Raw genomic sequence first — 8083 nt, forward strand, 5'->3', positions numbered from 1 at the left:
CCAAACCTACCAAAACATGTTTCCATCTGAAGACAATATTATAATAGAAACTATTTTCAGTCTTAATTATAGTGGTTGCTTCCAGCAGCCGCTGTAATGGAAGTATACAGAAACCAAAACCTAAAATATTACAGCTGGGCAAAGGAAAAATTCTAATGCTGCCATGGATCTTTACTGTGTGTGACCAGCCTCTTTTGCAGATACATTCTGAATATTGCATTAAGATTTGTGTTTGGGGCCGGGGGGCAGAAGTGGCAGGGGTTTTATTTAAGTTTTTGCAGGAGTAGGGAACCCGCAGTATACTGACTCCATGCGGTTCATCAAGGTTAGCTACTGGTGGGCTGCCAGATGGTTTGTTTACCTGAGTATCCACGGGCACAGCTGCTTACAGCTCCCAGTGTCTGTGGTGTGCCATTCACAGGCAACGGGAACTGCAGGAAATGGTACATGCCGGGCTATCCCTGATAAACCACACACGGCCTGTGCACTGAAATTTCCTCACCCCTGAGCTAAAGCATTTGTGTCAAAAGACTTGCACCCCAATTTCTGCTTTTGCCTGAGACCTGCAGTGTGATCTTGAGCCCACTGTGCCCCTTTTTCTCTTACACTGTGTGCCATGCCTAACACAGTTGGGGCCCTCCTTTCAACTGGGGTCTCTAGGTGCTACTGTAACAACAGTTATGCGTTCACTATTCTGTTCTCTGCATGTGTGGTTGCAAGACTAAGTAATGCTCACCTTACATTATGAAGACCCCAGAGAGTGCATGTATTTCTCCTTAATGTGTGATTCTTTTTTTTTTCCTGCACCATTCCACTCATAAAGCATAGCTCAGTTTGCACCTATTGAATTTGTTAATACCTCCATTTCATGTAGAGAACTACCTCTAGCAGATACTGTTAAGGAAATCCATTTGCTGCTCATGCTTAACATGCTGAGTTCCTAGCTTTATTGCTAAACCAGCAAAGCAAACTCTGCGTGCATCATTCGGGATGATGCTTATAACCTCACTTCTCTAGGACATTTTATCCTCCTTCAAAGCAGCTAGGGCTAGGCTCAGTTCTCTCCTTGCATGGGAAACTCCCTGAAGAGAAAACCCAATATTATGCTGGAACTGGTGACTCAGGAAGTGACACCCTTTCTTCAGAAGTGGTGCACTCCCAGCACCACAGCATGGAGGCAGGGAGCCCAGTATTGAAAGAGGTGCTATATTTAATATGAGACTTAAGAGGACCTGGACACTTGCATATACGAAGAATCCAGTTCAGTTTTTTCAGTAGATCTACCAGACTTTAGCTAAGACCGTGGTGTGCAGGGGAGTTGTACGTATAATCTGGCTTTGATGACCTAAACCACTTTCCTTTGGTTTCAGCTGGGTTTGTTCTTTGCTTCCTCTTCTAGTGCTATTGGCTCAAACATATAAATAACCCCTCTCCTGGCTTCAGTTCAGTAGCAGATTTTTGAACAAAGCAAACATCAACAAAAGCTAGTAAGGCTAGTACACAGACATATAGCTAGTATGTTATGACATTGGTTTTGGGGTGCTGTGGTCTGTTTTTATTGAAACAAGAACTAACCCTATGTCATCACTACAGGTCAATCTTTCAGGGTTCAATTTAACATGCCTATTACAGATGCATGAAATCGAAATATCTAGGGTTGACAGTTGATCCTTGTATTCCTCGATATTGTGAGGAATAAGGGAAGTCGACTGGAGAGTTTCTCTTATCAGCCTCCCTCTGTGAGGACAGCCTGGTTAAGTCAATTGCAGGTAAGTCGATTCTAGCTGTGCAATTGCCATAGCTCAAATTGCATATCTACAATCGACTTTAATGTCTAGTGTAGACCTGTCCTAAATCTCCATGGGTTGCATTGACTTCTACTAGAGCTACTCTGACTTGCACAAGTTGAGCATCACACTGGATTTCTGTGCACGTCCTTGCTTCCACAGCCTTTGGCTTTGAAAGAAACTTCCACAATGAGCTTTCTGCCTTGCACTGTCCATCCTCACAGCATCCTCCCCATTAAACCTGTTCCGGGCAGTTCCCTTCAGGTCACCTTATAAAAGACGCTGCCATGCGTACAAATGACAATTAAAAGGACTAATAAAAACCTTCACGTATTGTAAGTGACTAGAGAGGAGATTGCTCCCTTTCCTCAGGGAGAAGCTGGAAATGTGACACAAGAGCTGTGTCTACACGTGCACGCTACTTCGAAGTAGCGGCACTAACTTCGAAATAGCGCCCGTTGCGGCTACACGCGTCGGGCGCTATTTCGAAGTTAACTTCGACGTTAGGCGGTGAGACGTCGAAGTCGCTAACCTCATGAGGGGATCGGAATAGCGCCCTACTTCGACGTTCAACGTCGAAGTAGGGACCGTGTAGACGATCCGCGTCCCGCAACGTCGAAATAGCGGGATCCGCCATGGCGGCCATCAGCTGAGGGGTTGAGAGACGCTCTCTCTCCAGCCCCTGCGGGGCTCTATGGTCACCGTGGGCAGCAGCCCTTAGCCCAGGGCTTCTGGCTGCTGCTGCGGCAGCTGGGGATCCATGCTGCATGCACAGGGTCTGCAACCAGTTGTCGGCTCTGTGGCTCTTGTGTTGTTTAGTGCAACTGTGTCTGGGAGGGGCCCTTTAAGGGAGCGGCTTGCTGTTGAGTCCACCCTGTGACCCTGTCTGCAGCTGTGCCTGGCACCCTTATTTCGATGTGTGCTACTTTGGCGTGTAGACGTTCCCTCGCTGCGCCTATTTCGATGTGGTGCCGCGCAACGTCGAAGTTGAACATCGACGTTGCCAGCCCTGGAGGATGTGTAGATGTTATTCATCGAAATAGCCTATTTCGATGTTGGCTTCACGTGTAGATGTAGCCAAGAGGTTTGAAAGACAGGACAGTGCAAAAAAATCTCATTGTCCCTTTAAGAAAGGGAGTAGCCAAGAAACTGCAGGGAGCAACAACCAGCAGCCAGGCAAAAACGTGCCCTGGTGTTATAGGAATGCCTGCACATCCCATCCACTAGCCTGCAAAAAAGGAACCCCCCAGAGTTCCCAAGGCCTGTGCCATCTCCAGGCCATGCAATAACACCAATGTTTCCGGGTCCCCAGGGAAATCAGTAATAAGGGTGGCATTGTTTATCTGGAAAACTACTGTTAAAAACTAAGAAACAGACAAGTGTGACCATTAACTCAGCACAGTGCAAAGCTACCTTTCCTGGGTTTCTATGTTTAGAAGGTAGCTTGTGCCTGAGGGCTACTGTATAATTGCTATGATCATGTGCTAATCTGCATTTCTGGTTTCTGCTTGTCAGCAGCTGTATGAAACTAACCTAGTTCAACCTAACAGCATTCAGGATTTCAAGCACTAGAAAGAAGTCGCTTTTAAATGAAGCTGTAGCCTCTACAATGTTTGCAGACTTCATTAACAGGGCTAAAAATAGATGAGTAGGATTTTCCACTGTGGGATGTAGGCTTCTACATTCTAGTCTAGTAGAAAATAAACCCACAAGGCATCTATTCATAGAATCTGAATGTTTCACTTTAGTAAACGCTTGTGTGATGCTCAATTGATATTCAAACTGAGGCTTAGTAGTGACCATTTATGCATTTTCTTAACACTGACTTTATCACAAATTTCCAGCCCATCCAGCTGTCACAGTCCTGCTGTGTTGTACAGCAGAAACAGCTCTTGCTAATCTGTGAGCATTAAGTATTGAAAAGCTGTTTTAAGATGTTTGTGTGTGTTGCAGGGATGTATGAGAATGTTATAAGATTACAAGGTTATTACAGGGAGAAAGAAAATCCAAGCTTACGACTGGTGGAAAAGTCAAGTGCCAAGTCAATGTTTCTTCCATCTTTTGGACTTTGTTAGTAGTAAAAGCCCATTGGTTTGTCTCTGAATACCTCTTCTTGCAAGAATTTGACAACACATTCAAAACCTCTCATCTGATCTCAGTGGAGTGTTTTGTTAAATAAAAATTGCATTTAAATTCAACATTCTAAGGTTTTGAAGTATTTCTGATGAAGACACCATGATTACATCTATGTTACAGAGATCTTTCAAAAGAAACCCTTCCAAAAGATCTCTTCCGAAAGAACTTCTTTCAAAAGAGAGCATCCATACACAAAAATTGGATCAAAAGAGTGATCCGCTCTTTCAAAAGAGAGCGTTCACACAGCCCCTGCTTTTTCAAAAGAATGGGCCAGGGACTGAAAAATCGGGTGCCATGAGGACTGCTCTTTCGGGAAAAGGGCCTGCAAAGCATCTATGTGTTTTCTTTCAAAAGAAGCTTTTGCAAGGGGGCGCTCTTCTTGAAACGAGAAAGAAAGAACAATTTCGACAGGAGCACCCTATTCTTTTGATTTACTTTCAAAAGAACACTTTTTGTGTGTAGACAGCCTGCGGGATCTTTTGGAAGAGCCCCCTTCTTTCAAAAGAACCTGCTAGTGTTATGTCAGGTACTTATATGGCCCCAGTTATCACCATAGTGTCCGAGCACCTCCCTACCTTCAATGTGTTGTTTACCTCATCAACACTGTGAGGCAAGGTAGGCTAGATAGCAGAGCTTAGGAACCACGAGTCTTGTCCAGGTTGCACCAGCCAGAGAACTGAAGGTGCATCACCTGAGTCCTCAGCTACTGTTTTGGCACTGGACCATCACATGTCTTTATGTTCACTTCAACAGGAAGAGGCAATATGCTTGCCCAACAGGCCTGTCCAGGGGCCTAAGGGGGTGTAAATTACCTCCTTAATCCTCTCTCTGGGCTACCCAGATTGCCAGGAAAGAACTGCCTTTGACGCAACTAATACTGCTGTCAACATCTATAACAGGATGCAAAGGACAACCCTCACTGTTTCACCACCCAGGGAAGAAATTGGTTTTGTCACCTCCCATTTCAGCTCAAAGTTTTAAAAAAGTCCAAGAGCAGCCATGTGTTGTGGTGCCCCATACCTCTGGGTGTTGACAGAATGCTCCTAGAAGTTTGTACCCAAGATGACTTCCCTGACTGCCCTCCCCTAAAGCCACCCCTAGCAAGATGCTGAACCAAACAGACTTTGGTCTAATTTGACATGGCAATTACTATGTTCCTGTCCTGTCCAAGGCTGAACACGCTTTGGTACTAAATAAGAGTTTTCTTCTACCGTCCTCATCACTGTATAAGTATGGTTGGGATTATGTTTCCCAATGTGCCTTATTTTGCCACTATCAACATTGAATTTCATCAGCCATTCTGTTGCCTGGTCACACTGTTCTGTGAGATCTCTTTGCAGCTCTTCGCTGCCTGCTCTCAGGGGCAGTGAATTCTCCAGGCCTGTGGTATCCAAGCACCAGGAATATCTCCAGCCCAGGAGCCCACCTCCAGCTAAGTTTGAGGCTGGGTCTCTCTCCAGGCCTCACCTTCCACACACACTCCCCCTCCCCCATGCCTCCCCAGGGCATTCCCCTGACAACCTGGGTGATTTACAAGGGCCCAGGGACCCCTGCCACCACCACCAGTAGTGTGGCAGGGCTAGAGCGACATCCTGTCCACTCTCACGCTGTGCACAGCTGCCGGCATGTGCCTAGATGGGGAGGGGTGTCTGCACACGGCTCACAGCCCAAGCACTTCTTCAGCCAATGGCAACTGAAGGGGCAGTGTCTGCAGGCAGCAGTGTTCAGAGACTCCCCAGCCCCCCACCCAGGAGCTTCTGCCACCAAGGGGTGCCCCAGAATAGCACTGCCCCCCCCTTCTTCCACACTCCCTCCCACCCCCAAACTCCCTCCCAAATCCTTTTCCCCACCCCGTTTTCCATAGCCAAACTCTTTCCCAGAGCCCAAACCCTCACCCCTTCTGCACCCAAACTCCCTCCCAGAGCCTGCCCCCTGCATCCACTCCTGCATCCCAATGTCTACCCTGTCTCCATGGCTGCCTTGGACTTAACTCTCTTGGATTGTCGTGTATCATTTTGCACAGTTTGACTCACCCTATCTCTTATGCTAGGGGTGGACAAACTTTTTAGGTCGGGCCCCACTTTTTGTCCCTGCAATTAGAAGGGACCCCCAACCAGTCTAAGGTAATCCAAACTGACAAAAATTTTGGTTATGTTCATATGAAAAAAAAAGAACCTTTGGGTATATAAATGCGAGGACACGTACATAGAAACAGCAATATATCAAAACATTTTTAAGGAGCTGGATGAGCCTGAGACTCGGCAGCTGATTGTGCTGTACCTCCCTTACAAAACTAGGTACCCCCACACCCCAGAGGGAGGTCTCCCCTCCCCTTTGCACACATCTGCCCTAGACTGATCTTCATGGCTATCCCTTAAGCCTTCTACCAGGTCCTTTTGCACAGTAGCCCCAGTCTGTGGGGATTGGGCTCATTGGAAGCTGCCAAGGAACGTTTGGAGGATGTGTAGCAGGCCCAGATCTGCCTTCATCCCAATTGTGCAATGATGGGAGAGGGGAGAGAAACCAGACAGATTCCATTACTGATAAGAGGGGACACCACAGCTTTACAGAAACCTCACAAAGTCCTGACAGTGTGCTGAGCTTCTCAGGAGTCAGCTTCCTTTATGGAGGTGCTAGCAAGGCTTAATTTGTTGGGGCTCAATGCAGGCAAGGCCTGGCACAAATTAAGCAGTCACATGAGGCTTGGTCACCTGAGTTCTTGCCATCACATATTGTTTCTGGAGAGTACTGTTCCCGGCAAGCCCGGACTTAAAAGGCTGTTCCTCTGTAACATGCAGCCACTGTGATTTATAGGCCAGCAGTTTGTTAGACCCCAATTTTACCATCCGACTAGTAGGATTAAAGTGTGCTATTATTTTAATTAGTCATGTGCTACAAGATGCAGCATTTTTTGTGGCGCATGAAGAATTTCCTCCCTCAGTGGTGTATCTAGCCCAGGCACATACAAAAGTTGTAGTTGTTGGTGACTCCTTCCATGTGCAGCTGGGAATTTTGTTTGGAAGCAAAACAGTAAAGGGCTGTTGAAAAGCAGCCGACCTGGCACATGGGTCTTGGATGCTAAAGATGACTCTGAGCCAATTCCCACTCACCGCAGTCAGATGCACAGTTTGCTGGGGCCAGTCACACATGCGAGGTGAACGGGCTTTCACCCTGTAACAGCAGCCACAGTGAAAATTAGCACACTGCTAGTCTTGCCAGCAGCTGAAGGTGACAATGGAGTTATGGCTCTGCTTAAATATAAAAGGGGGAATTAATGACCAGCTCTGGGTCTCAGTTTTGCTTGGGTCCCTTTTTATTACACTAAGTAAAGGAAGCTTATGGAATGGAAATGATTCCCAGCCTGTCAACCCCAGAAGTTCACAACTTATGAGTCAGACCCCAAAAGTCATGACTCTGGCTGTAAACGCGTTAGAATTTAAAAATAAAACTATCTGGTGTTTCTTGAGCTGCCTTTCAATTGTTGAACACTTCCTGCCATTCTCTCTGTGCGCACACGTGTGTGTATGTGTGTCCCCCCCCGCCCCAGTTATCACTGGAAACACCAATTACAATCAAATTACAACAGTTTGTAAAAAAGGCTGCCTCAGCCTTCAGAACTTCCAGCTTTTCCTCAAACCAAACCTTCTAATTATTTAACACTTTCTCTCAGCCCCACATCTGCCCATCTCTCCCCCCACCCATTAATTAACTCTGCATCCCCACTCTCCCACCCACAACTTTGCACCCCGTCCGCTGCATTTTTCCCTATCGTGCACCAGTTCTGCCACCATCACTCCTACATGGACCTTTCACGCAGAACAGCAATTAATCAAGAGCTCCACCTGACTGGCATGGAGCTGGTGTAAGAGCTTTGCTGACCTGTTCCTGGCTCCCAACAAAAGGCAGCAAGCGGTGGGTATTGCCAAAATGCACTGCACTAACGCTGTTCTCTGCTTCCTGTGGCCAATAGAGAACAGGCTTCTCCAATTCACACCAGGGACTGGGCATTGCTCCAGTTTCTCTGCAACAGAAGAAGCGCAAAGGTAGATTAAAACGACTTGCCCTTCCCCCCATCCTGAAACGTGCCCAAAGCAAAGGCACAGACTAACTGAAAGTTGGGAAATCTGTGAATTATTTACAGGTGCAAATAATTTAAACAG

Source organism: Carettochelys insculpta, chromosome 1 (assembly GCF_033958435.1).
Source record: "Carettochelys insculpta isolate YL-2023 chromosome 1, ASM3395843v1, whole genome shotgun sequence".
Classification (NCBI taxonomy): Eukaryota; Metazoa; Chordata; order Testudines; family Carettochelyidae; genus Carettochelys; species Carettochelys insculpta.